Genomic DNA, 12,959 nt, shown 5'->3' on the forward strand with positions numbered 1-12,959 from the left:
TGAGGTAGAAGTAACAGGAGTATGTAGACTGTATAAAAATAAGGTTGGCCAAGGAAAAGTAAAACCAATAGGAAAACATTTGAGAGGGAAGAAATGAGGGAGTCAGGAAGATACCTGAACTAGAAAGTAAGGGATCAATTCAAAAAACACTATAAAGAAATGTTCAGCAATAATAAGTCAGTGATTATATGTGAAACTTCATAAAGACAAGTTGAAATTCACAAATGTGATTAAACAAGGACATATTCAGTCTACACTATGTACAATACCATAATATTGAATAATTAGATTAACCAATATAGGGAAGCCAGGATATTGTCTGAGTGATTTGATTTTGCAGGAATAATAAAGAATTTATTGGTGTTTTTATTAAATGTAAACTCAGTGAAGGTGGGGTTATGTTTGTTTTATTCATCACTATATAGTGGTATTATAAGACTTACTTCTTAGTTCAGCTAAAAGTTGGGTTCTTGTCACACAACCGTGAAAGATTAGGCTTGCAGACACTTTGAAGGGTGAAAAGGGCAGGGTTTATTGGGTGAAAAGGAAACAAAAGGAAACAGGGACTCTCAGTAAAGAAATAGTCCTGCTAATATGCTTCCCACCTCACAGGTTGAATCTCAGGTTACCACCCCAGATCAGGAGAGGCCAGGCTCCTCCCCACTGCAAACAGCATGAAATTCCTGAGGCTCCACTCCAGTGTACACTCCTCTAAGTGCGCAGGCTGGTCAGAGGTTCTTTGGGGACCTCTTTATGCTTGGCTGTCTCACTGGAGCTTAGAAAAATGCGTAGTGGTTTATATTTGCTCAGCAAATATTTTTAAATAATTTAAAGTGTGCGTTTTTTATATGATAGCAGAATATTCACAATGACACAATGTGCAGGAAAAAAAATAGATTATTTCATCCTCATTACTATATGAGCATTATGTTGGTGCCAGAAAAAAATAAAATCAATGAAACACGGTAAACCCTGACAGAGGACTTTGCAGTCCTGGGGGGAAAAAAAAGGCAAAACTGAATGTACAGATACAAGGCTTATTGGCTCTTAAAACTTGAGAGTGGGAGGTTTTGGCAGAGGGTAACAGTTTAACTTCATGGGAATTTTTGCTTTTAATATATACTCTGTTAGCTTGCTCTACGTCATCTAAACAGGTATCAACTGTACTTGTATTTTGTAGTTTGATATCTAATGCATAAGTCTGATATGAGCACCTTTTCCCATTTGTAGGATTCAGGCTCAGTACTCATTCCTCATCAAGGTGCATCACCACCATCTGTAGAGCTGGCAATATTAAGTATCTCTGGTAATTTCCAGGAGCTCCTCTCAAAGGTGTAGCTCACCTTGCAAAATATCTAAAACATAAACAATAAGACACTGAGAAAAAAAGGATGGTGGATCCAGTTCCAGTGAGGAGGCCATCTGTCATGGAAAGTGATAAGAGTCATAATTGAGGGGAGCCCATGTCGTCAGTGGGAGAATCATATTAAACAGCAAGAATAAAGGGAAAAGGACAAAATGAAAGAGGAGAATGAGCTGAGAGGATTCTAGTCATGATGGTATCACAGTTAGAGAAGAGTAGGTTATAAAGATGAATTCAGATAAAAAATATTCAATGGTGAAGTCATACTTGCACTCAGCATGAATGCAGTGCTGTTTGCTGTGTAGATACAGCATAATGGAGCTCTGTATGATGAAACATACGATGTTATCCATAAAAATTGACCAGGTTACTCTACAGGTATGTCTATATTCATGTATTCAATAATTATTCATCAAATGCATAATATATGCAAGACATTTTTTCTGAGAGATGTGGAGAATTATCAGTCTAACAAAACTCTGCCTTTGAAGTAGAAATTATCAAAGTTTATAAAAGAGACGCACTCACTTTAGTTTGACATTTCCAGAATAAATTTCTTTTGTACTCTGGGAAGATCTTACCTAAAACAAATTCATGTCTAAAGAATGGAGAAGCTTCTATTCTACCATTGTCAAGGAAAACTCCAGTTAGTATGAACGAAGGCTCCAATCTCATATCTGTGCACAAGAAAGAAAAAAGGAAAGAATGGAGAGGAGGTCAGAAAACAGTGGGGTGGAAATTAAAATCCTCATTTAAAAAATCTAAGAAAAACATGAGAGAAGCAATTACTCTGCATGTTTCCCAGCTGATTCACAGGAGATTCATGATTAGAGTTGGCCAGAGGAGGTGAAGGCATGGACTCTGCCGTGCCCCTTCCTGGAATTAGATGATATGGATGAGTAGTTCTCCCTTTGATGGAGTCCACATCATTTCCCCTGCTGTCCCTCTTGCTGGAAATGTCCCCCAGCTAACACAGGGCTTCCTCTGCTGTGACTACAAAGCTGAGCTGCTGGCAGGGGGCAGATTGCTTTCCACAGAGGAGACCAGATATGGTTTCTTTGCTGCTATGGTAGCTACTCGGGCAGCATCTCCTTTGGAAGAGATTCCACCCTAAACCCTTTAAGGCTGGGCAAAAGATAAATGCTGCAGCTTAAAGTCAAAGAAATTCCAAGCTCCTTGCTCCAGAGAAGATTAAGTCAGTAGGAAATCCAAATAATGAGAGCCCCGAGGAACTATTCTGAAAATCAGAGGAAACTGAAAGAAAAACTTAAAATAACATCTCTTTTAAAGGAAAAGAAAAACAACAGGAGGTTTAATAAATTTATATGGCCTCTCACTGGATTGTAAACATTTGAGAAGATAAGTAAACAGAAGAGGGAATGGTGCAAAGGAGGAAAAATATAGATGGTTCTTTCAACTCTGCAGCATCTACCAACACAAATTACAGTGCAGACCAGACTGGTGAATTTCTCTGGGGACTTCCCAGAGTGTAAAAGAAGGGAAATGAGGAAGGAATAAGACCTGAGTTTCAAGGGAAAGAAAGAAAAAAATTAAATCTTTGAAAGTTTGCTTTTCTAGTCCCTGAATTACCATCAGAAAATGCTACAACATTGCATTTAAGGGAAGTAAGTATGTATGCTAGAGATGCCATTGAAGAAGGGATGAAGCAGTGCTTGACTATCTGAAGCTAAGGAGTTCTGAAGATCTTTACCCAACCTCAAACTTGCTGGTGCTCATGTCTCTGTGGTTCTGAAGTAGAACTAGACTTCAATCTCAGTGTCATGTCTTTATTCATTTAGGCCTGGAGGGAGGACAGAGGAAGAACCTTGCCTCTGTAATTTGGACTTCTGCTATTCTGTCACAATTGCTGCCTTGTTGTTTTGTGGGTTTTTTCTTTTTTTTAATCATTTTTTTTTCTGGCAGTTGCATAAGAATGTCCAGGAACCATATGGCAGAATGAGTTTTCATTTCTGTGTTCTTTAATCCAAGTTCAAGATGCTGCTCGTGAAACCTAATCATAGATCTTAAAAACCCTCCTTGTCTCTCTCATTTCTCCCTCTTGCCTAGGGATTTGGCTCAAGGAAACCTTGGTTAACAGTCAACTGAAAGTTGACTCTCAAATGGAAAGGCTGGGAAATACCAAAGACCTGCAAATGTTAGTTTGATTCACTTCAAGGTGATCACATCAACCAACATTTTATCAGCATCTGCAATTTCTAGATGTTTTGTAAAGTGTTGTGGGAATACAAAGATGATTAAAATACAGACAGTTGCTCAACCAGGTGTAGTGGAAAGAGCAAAGACTGAAACGAGAGGAGAGTTGACCTGACTCTACTGCTATAATTGTGACTGTTTTTCCTCTAAATTCCCTTCTCTTAAAATACGGCCCCACTAGCAGTCCAGGGCTGCATGAGGGGCTCATATGAACGGGCTTTTATTCTGTGATACTGCCATATTCACTGACTCAGCAACACAGGTTCTCAGCTCAAGGATGAGGTTGGGCAACGGTGACCATATTCTATCTCTATACTGTAAATTTAGGCTTGGCTTGGCCTTTAATCCATGCACTTTGGGAGGCTGAGGCAGGAAGATTGCTTGAGCCTAGGAGTTCAAGGCTGCAGTGAGCTATGACACAATCATCCAACCTGGATGACAGAGAGAAAATCTATCTCAAAATAGTAAATAAATAAATTATAAGCTTAGAATGTTAGGCTTTAGAATGTTAGATTTAGCACCAGAATCTCCTATGCTGAAGCAAAACTAATAGAAAGCTAAGATTGAGAAGAATAAAAAATAAAACTACTGTAGAGATAGCCAGTGTACACAGAAATGAATACAGCAAATATGCAGAGAGAAGCAAAAATATGTGACAATGATTGAGAGGGAATAAAACAAAGGGTCAGAGGGGGCAGAAGGCAGGGAGAGAACAAGAGAGAAAAGTTACTAATGACTGACCAACATGAGACATTATTGTATTTCTTGTAAAGTATCTTATGACATTTCTCATATTCTTCTAATGACCCTTGTTTTTAACTTTAGCTTATGTATTTTTTGTCCTTTGAAACCAAATTAACATTAATTATAACAGATGTTGACTGGTGTGGTCTAGAACAGATCACACTATCTCTAAGTTATAATTTGGTTAACTTTTAGGATACTGATATATTGTTTCTTAATCCCAGAGTCAACGATGATACCTGAGACAATGTTGTGATGTTTGGAATTTATCTGCTCAGTACATGGTCTCTGAATGGTAATCTCCAGCCAAGGCATTAGTGATGGAGAGTATGGAGGTATCTAATCATGAAGACAGTGAAGGCTCCAGGAACTCTGCGAAAGATAAAATGGCAATGGCTATGGTGGAGAAGCAGGGTAGGGAAGAAGCTTGGTGTGGCACAGTTTAACTGGAGTGAGGGACTAAAGATGGAAAACAATAACAGACTACGGTTGGTGATTTTATGACCATGTTTAGGGATTTGAATTTCAAGTTAGTTTTGGTTTCAATATCTTTAAGGCATATCCAGTTGATAAGGTATGTGTAGGGGTGGGAAGGTAGAAGGTATGATTGAGTAACACAAAGCCCCTCAATCTTTTACATTCATGTCAACCCAGTTCAAAATCTGCAGCGTTTTACTCTCTACAATTTGCATTTTAAAAAGATTGGGATTTTTTTTCAAATATAAATTTATATTATACCTTCCAATCTATTTTTAAATATTATCTTCATCAATTAAGTTAAGTCTAGTGAATTCTCCTGCCCCATAATCCTTCTCCTTATTTAAGGACAAGCACATTTGGAATGCTAGCCTTGTAGACCATGTTTACCCTACTCACTGTCTAAAGCAAGATGATTCTGAGATTTGTTGGAGTACAGTGTATTGTATATGTGTTATGTATGGTGCCAGGCATGTAATAAGGGCTCAATAAATACTTATTGAAAAAATTAATCAATAACATTCCTTTTTAGTTTCCCATGATGATTAATAAGTTTCATTTGTTCCATCATTCCAGGCATTCTGATTCTAAACAGAAGAATGAGGAAGAGGAGTAAGGGGAAGAGAACAAAAAGCAATTTTTATGTTTTTTTTAAGAGAAAACTGGAAAACATTGCAATAATAGAAAAATACTGCCATTTGTGTATAATCAACATGCCCCTACATTTTTAATCTCCACCTTCTTATGATCTGCAGCCCTGTCCATGACCTTTTGATATAGAGGATGCTGACCCTAATGAAAGAAACATTATCATTACTTCATTGAAGCTTAGGAGAGAAAAATAGATGACAAATTAGAAGACAAGCTAAAAGCTTAAATCTAGTTATAACAATGATATATGATCAGTTTAGATAAAGCAGAAAGTCCAGATATAAAGAGATATACATTTAAATCATTAATTAATAAACAGGGAAAGCAAGGCAAGAATAAAGTATATTCTACATTGGCACTATGATGGTAACACAGTTTGTAAGAAGAAAAACAAATGAAAATATTTGCAGATAGTATGGAGGGACACTACCTAGGCCACTGATTTTGCCACCCTAGGATCCGTTATGGTTTATTGTTGTTTTTAATTAAGTAGGGGTGCTGAGAGAATGTATGTACCTTGCTCATGACTGTGGTTTAAATTAGTAAAAGTTTTGATTGGTGCTGTCATCATCAGCCTATTCCTTGGGGCTTCTCACTCACCATCCCCATCAAAAATGAAACTGATTAGAAACTCTTGTCTTTCCTGGAGTCTCCTTTAATTTTTCTTCCTCAAGATAAATGCATCAGCCAATTTCCGTTCAGTGTTTGAATCAGAAACACTGAGAAAATAAGTAAGCTGTGAAAATAAATAAGATGACCAAAATAACATTCATGGAAAAAGTTTAAGACTCACCAAGTTTATATGCTAGTGATCTGTGGGGTTTCCAGTAGATTTGACTCCTGAATACCTTCTAATATAAAGAAGATGTCTGTGTAGGCGATTGCTCTTCATTACTTTTTTTTTTCTAAAACTAGGTATAGCAGTTCCCTCCTTCGGATATTTTCTTAGTAAAGGCATTCCCTAAAGTAGGTTTCAAAGCACACTGGGTGTTTTCACACACAAAAAAGGGAAAGGAATAAATTGCTTTCTGCAATTACAACAGGCTGGTCTATTGACACACAAGTGAATGAAATGTTTATACCCTGAGAGGGAGCCCCTCCATCACTCTCAAAATTACAGGCCCTCAGATCACCATTGAATGTCTAGCCCTAGAAAATTTGCAGAGATAGACGAAGAATAAGGGAAAGAGAACATAGCAGGCAGCAGTAAATAGCTGTATTTATAGCATTGTGTCCTAATGGAAACATCAATCCTGTTTTCTGAGGAAACTACTGAAAATCCTAACCATAATATTGTCCTCTACTTGACTGTCAGACTGGCTTATAACTTATTCCTTCAAAAAGCTAGAAGCTAAATTCTCCGTGCCATACAGAGTACAACCTGAAGATGAAATTGTAAACCATTTCAAAGACTCATTTAACATAGAAACAGGTATTTTCAGACATCTAACCATCAATTTCAATGCTGGTTTCTGAGCAGTTCTCAGGTGTGATGAATAGGTGAGGTGGAGGTGTACCCCAGCATCTATCTTTGTATTGGGAACATGATAAACAATTATAATATTTATTATTCAAGCATTTAACCAGTGGGATATCACAGTTAATACAGAATATACCAATTTGTGCAACAAAAGTTTCTTGAGCAAAAACAACCTTTAGGAGAATATTTTCCTATGTAAGGTGTATGAAAAAATAATTTGGAATAAACTCTAGTGCTGTTTATGTTTAGAAATATAATCCTTTCCAACCATAAATTTTTAGTCTAATAATCAGACCAATAACTAGCTCTACCTTGTGAGGTTGACAGCTCATAAGGGGCGAAGAAGAAGAAGAAGGAGAAGGAGAAGGAGAAGGAGAAGGAGAAGAAGAAGAAGAAGAAGAAGAAGAAGAAGAAGAAGAAGAAGAAGAAGAAGAAGCAGAAGAAGAAGAAGAAGAAGAAGAGGAAGAAGAGGAGGAAGGTGGAGGAGGAGGAGGAGGAGAAGGAGGAGAGGAGGAGGAAGAGGAGGAGGAGGAGGAAGGTGGAGGAGGGGAAGGAGGAGGAGGAAGGTGGAGGAGGGGAAGGAGGAGAAGGAGGAGGAGGAAGGGGGAGGAGGAGGGGAAGAGGAGGAGGCGAGGAGGAAGAGGAGGGGAGGGGGAGGGGGAGGAAGGGGAGAAGGAGGAAGTGGGAGGAGGGGCAGGAGGGGCAGGAGGGGGAGGAGGGGAAGGAGGAGGAGGAGAGGGAGGAGGAGGGGAAGTAGGAGGGGGAGGAGAAGGGGAAGGAGGAGGGGAAGGAGGAGAAGAAGAAGAAAAGAAAGAAGAGGAAGAAGAAGAAGAAGAGGAAGAAGAAGACTGATGACTTCATCTAAGTATCCGGCTTTTAAAAATCTCTAATAGATTGCTTCTTTTTAACACAGGATCTCTGTCTCCATAATTTCAACTTCCACACAGTAGATGGCTCCAGCTCGGGCTTTTTTCCTGAATTCTAGATTGCACATACATCAGCATTATAGCTCATGATGCACATTTCAGCATTATAGCTTATCTCATCTTCCTCCTTTACGTTCACACCCAAATCTGCATTTACTTTATTCTCTATAAAAAATTCAACAAATAGGAGTTAATTTAGCACCCCACCACAAATTAGAAAGATTCAGGCACTTAAGTTAGAAGTATAAAATTCATATTTGTTTAATGTAGTCCAATTCTATTAGACCCCGTGTATTAAAAAAAAAAAAAAAATCTATCCTCTAAACACCTTTGTTTTATTATCTTCTTTCTACACCTTCTATGACTTCTTTAATTTGGTTCCAGGCTGCTTTAATATCAGTTCACCGTTTGTCATTCTTCATGGTCCATCTGTTAAAATGCCACAGTTTGTGTTCTGATATGTGCATCTGATCATGCCACTACCCAACTTAATAAAACCTCAATAGTGTATAATGTTCAGTCTAATGAATGTAAAACTTCTTACAATAGCATTCAAGTTCCTTCACAGAAAAAAAATCAGTGTAAGGCTCCTAGACTCTCTGTTCAATGAAGCTGTGTATTTTCTGTTTTGTTCACTGTTGTATTTACACTGCCTAGGAACAGTGTCCAGCACATAGCGCGGAGTCTCATGCTCAATAGCTATTTGCTACATGAATACATATATTTACCCTTATCTTTCCTCCTCTTTTCCTAGGCTCATGATGTTGAATGTTTCTGACATGTCCTACTCCTACCCACCAACCTGTGCTCCCTGAGATATCCAGCTCACGCTGAAATCCCAGATTTAAATGTTAACAATTTATGTGGAATTTCTCCACCTTTTCAATAAACATTTACAAAAACTTTTTTGCTCCCAATATATTCTGTTTAGATATCTAGTATCCCAGGTGATACATTTTACTACAAATATCTGTGTATATCTTCAGAGGCTGTTTTGCATCTCTATCCACTCCTAAATGCTAGTCAAAAGCTGAGTATACAAACATTATTCAGTAGATATTTGATAAATGAAAGAAGAAACATTCATGATTTTAGAGGTCTATGAAAAACATGTATTTTTAAAACCCCCCAATTCTTTGAACCTAAGCATAAAAAGGTAGATGTCGTTCTTTATTTAAACACAAAATATGGTTAAAAGGCATTTAAAAATAGGTACACAAATTTTCAAAGAAATATTTACATATTTTAACTACTGGGTACTCTATGATAAGTCTGGGCATAGGTAGCATGCAGTGTTGACATTTAAGATAAATGCCAGAGAAATAAGAGTAATTCTAAATAAACTTTATTACAAAAGTTACTTTGTAAATGATTTATGTAGTTTTTGAAAAGTATTTCTTAAACGAAAGAAGTAAAGAAATATGAAAGGAAGGAAGAAGTACAGAAAGAGAAATAATGCTAATATTCTCAGATCATTCTATTCAATTTAGTTCAATCTAAACTATACCAGAAATGACACATATGGTACTGATAAAAAATAAAATTTAGCAGCATGTATTCCTCTGACCAGCTGTAAATTACCTTCTAACTTGAATAATGGTTCTCTAGCACAAGTTGTACATTGTTGTAAACGACACTTAATAGATCTAGCTTTGCTCTGAAATGCAGGGTAAATGGAAGGAAAAAATACTAACAAACATAAGTGTCCAAAAAAGAATTGGGGCCCAACAGACTCTTGAATTCCCATCCACATGTGTAAACATTTACCTGCATGGGGCTCAGAATGCATCAGGCAACTCTACCATCTTTTCAGTCAATGAAAATCACTGATAGGATAAAAAGTCTTAGTGTTCCTCCTTCTTTTTAAAAAGAAAACAAATAGAGAAACATATTCCAACCCATTTCTATAATTCTCTTTCCTAATAGATTTTGCTGGATACATTAAATAGATGTCATGAGGCTTCGTTAGCTGACTTGGGATTGTTGATTAATTGTGACCAACTAACTGGGAATTGATTATGCTTGGGTACTGGTATGGTAATGAGGATCACTCATTGAAAAACTATGTATTTGTTTTATCTTTGCGTGCAGAACTGGAATATCCCATTACAAAGAGAATTTTCATGCTGTCTCCAAATAAGAATTTCTAATCAAGAGATACTTAATATCAAATTTATATTATTTCTTCATTCTGTCTTCTCTTTCCACTTCTTTCTTGTGCCTTTTCCTGTTTTATGGGCTAATGATTATTTGGACTCTTCTTGCCTCATTTAAGAGACAGCACCTGTGGTATTTATTTACTCTGTCTCTCTCTGTAAGATTCAAAATTAATTACTATACCTTTTGCAGTTGTTTTCCCCTGCTGTTTAGACCACTTTGCCAATAGAGATAAGCATGAGAAAATGGAGAGCAACAATATCTCGTAGAGCTCTGGGAAAAAAGATGATCTTAGATTGCTTAATGACTACCACACTTCTCCTTTCTTCTACCATGGAGTTTTTACCTCTTTAAATGGTTTTTTTTTTTCTTTTGTCTTTTTCCTTCTTAGGAATACCCCCTACAGATGGGTGATAAGCTGCCAGCCAATTTAAATTAATTTTGCTAAATTGAGGAGAAGTTAATGTCCCTTTTTGAGACAACAGAATTTCTCCTCCAGATCCCCCAAAATAACTTAGAAGAATGATTAGCACTGCAGTAGGTTCCCATGGTATGTGCCAGTCAGACTGTCACAGATGTTTGCTACTAATAGGATTTTGTGTTCCATGCCAAAATTTTTATGTGACTGTTATTTATTTTAATCATAAAATTATGACTAACCTATTTGGCTTGTATTTTTTAAGAAATTAATTTCCTCCCAAAGGAGAACCTTGGGGAAAATATTCTGGTAAATAAAATAATTCATTTCTTAAATGTCTCATTACATTGTTTTAAAAAATGATGCCACTATATTCAACTTGTAAATAAAATAACTCATTATCAACAAAAAGAATAATTTAAGTTAGAAAGAGGTTTAAATATTGAAAGAAAAAGTATTGGTGCCATTATTAAATGTCTTCTAATGACTTCACGAATTAGGTACTCTGACGTTATATAGTAGGTAAAAAATAGAGTGAGAAAGTCACCAGGCAAAAACCTGGATTTGAAGGTGCTAGAATGTTTTGTAAAATAATCAGCACTAGTCTATGGAATTGCTTACAATTTCAGAGCTGCATACATTTAAGGAATTAATATACACTTCAGGACAGTTGTTATTCTTCCAAATCCTTTTTAACTTAGAATAGTTAGATCATCTTCCCTTGCTCAGTAAAAATGAAATAGTCTTTTATTTTCTCCCATTTAATGCTATTGTAAAACTTTAAAGGGGAAAAAGTCATTAGGAATAATCAGTTCTAGCTTCTTTCTGTTGGAACATGTAATCAAAGACTAAACAAAAGTTTACTTTTGCCCTATAATAGTAACTTTCATTTATTAGCACTTTATAGCTTACAAAGAAATTTTATGTGGATTATCTTCTTTATTTCTTAAACAGCTTTAGAGAGTTGGTGGTCTTGATACTATTTTACAAAATGAGAAATAAAGCACTACATGAGAACATAGAGCTACAGTGTTCAGCATGATATCTAGACAATTTAAATAATGCACATGTACACACCATGAAAATTCACTCATACTGTTCAAGTCTGCTGTAATCTACTCAAGAAAGTAAGTTTTATAAAGTTGTATGCTAATTTTTATGTGAAAACCGACGCTGCTGATTTCAGGTGTTGGCCAAAACAGAGTAATTGATACTGAACTTGATTTCCTACTAAAAACAGCTATAAAATTGAACAAAATATATAAAGCAACAGTATGCAGATACTTTGAAAAAGTAACACAAGTCTGCGACCCTTGAAAGAAGAAGAGTAAGGTGAGTGTATCAATCATATTAAAATTGCCTTGGCTTTTTCTTTGAACCCTTTTTCTAAAGTCAAGCAGGAAAGTGGACTAAAAGTGGAGGAGTTTTTGTGAGCTAACGTAGCTGAGGCAAGAGTTCCCGGCTACTGAGGCAAGGCAGCTAGAATTTGTGACAGAGTATCCAAAAAGTTGGAATCTGTGTAAGAAGGCAACTCCACAAATACGTATGGGCATTCACATAGTGAGATTATAAAAGACCTAGCAGATAACACCTGCCCAAGAACTGACAGCTGAATAGTATTATCACTGACTTACTAGTAATACAATATGTTAATATTTCATCTCAGTCAAGGTGTGGAGACCTCACTGAAGACATCACAAACTCAGTTAGCAGAAAATTCACAACTGAGGAATAAAAATGATGCAGTGGAGGAAGAGCATGTCCTAGAACTCTGTTCACAAATAAAAAAGATCTCAATCGAAAATTAAACCAATTTTGATAGAAACAAAATAATGTTAATAATTTAATAACATCACAATCAACACCCTATATATCTTTTACCTGCAATGTCCAGAAAACAACTATACATAATTAGACATTTAAATAGACAGGAAATGAAAAATAGTCGGAATTCAGAGAGTTGGATTTGTACACAGATCTTTGATACAGCTATTTTAAATGTATTCAAGAACTTCAAAACACAATTAAAATGAAACCATATATGAGAATATCAGCAACAGAAATTTGATAATTGAATTAAAACACCAAAGACACTAAAAGAAAACTGCAGGCCAATAACTCTCATGAACATAAATGCAAAAATCCTCAATAAAACATTAGAAAATTAATCCAACAATGTACATAAAACAGTATATACCACTACTAAGTGAGATTTATTACAAATATGTAAGACTGACCAACATTTAAAAATCAATTAATGCATTCATCACATCAATGGGCTAAAAAGGAAAAATTACACGATCTTAACAATACATGCAGAAAAAGCATTTGACAAAATCGAACACCCATTCATGATAAAATATCTTAGTAAACTAGGAATAGAGAGGATCTTCTTCAACGTGATAAAGAATATTTACAAAAAATCCCATAGCTAACATAAAAAGTAATGGTGATAAATGTGAAGCTTTCTCACTAAGATTAGTAAAAAGGCAAGGGTGTCTCATATTATTTCTTTTCAACATCACACAA

At 36.1% G+C, this 12,959-nt stretch overlaps 1 non-coding gene across 1 annotated transcript; it reads right to left on the reverse strand.

Moving 5' to 3' along the window:
* Positions 1-948: 948 nt before the first annotated feature.
* On the reverse strand, positions 949-3,330 carry LINC02876 (long intergenic non-protein coding RNA 2876). Its single transcript, XR_012088973.1, has 4 exons — positions 2,954-3,330; positions 2,153-2,239; positions 1,892-2,040; positions 949-1,422 (listed from the first exon to the last, which is right to left on the reverse strand). It is a non-coding gene; the product is annotated as a long intergenic non-protein coding RNA 2876 (transcript).
* Between the last annotated feature and the right edge of the window lie 9,629 nt (positions 3,331-12,959).

This window comes from Chlorocebus sabaeus, chromosome 16 (assembly GCF_047675955.1).
Source record: "Chlorocebus sabaeus isolate Y175 chromosome 16, mChlSab1.0.hap1, whole genome shotgun sequence".
Taxonomy (NCBI): domain Eukaryota; kingdom Metazoa; phylum Chordata; class Mammalia; order Primates; family Cercopithecidae; genus Chlorocebus; species Chlorocebus sabaeus.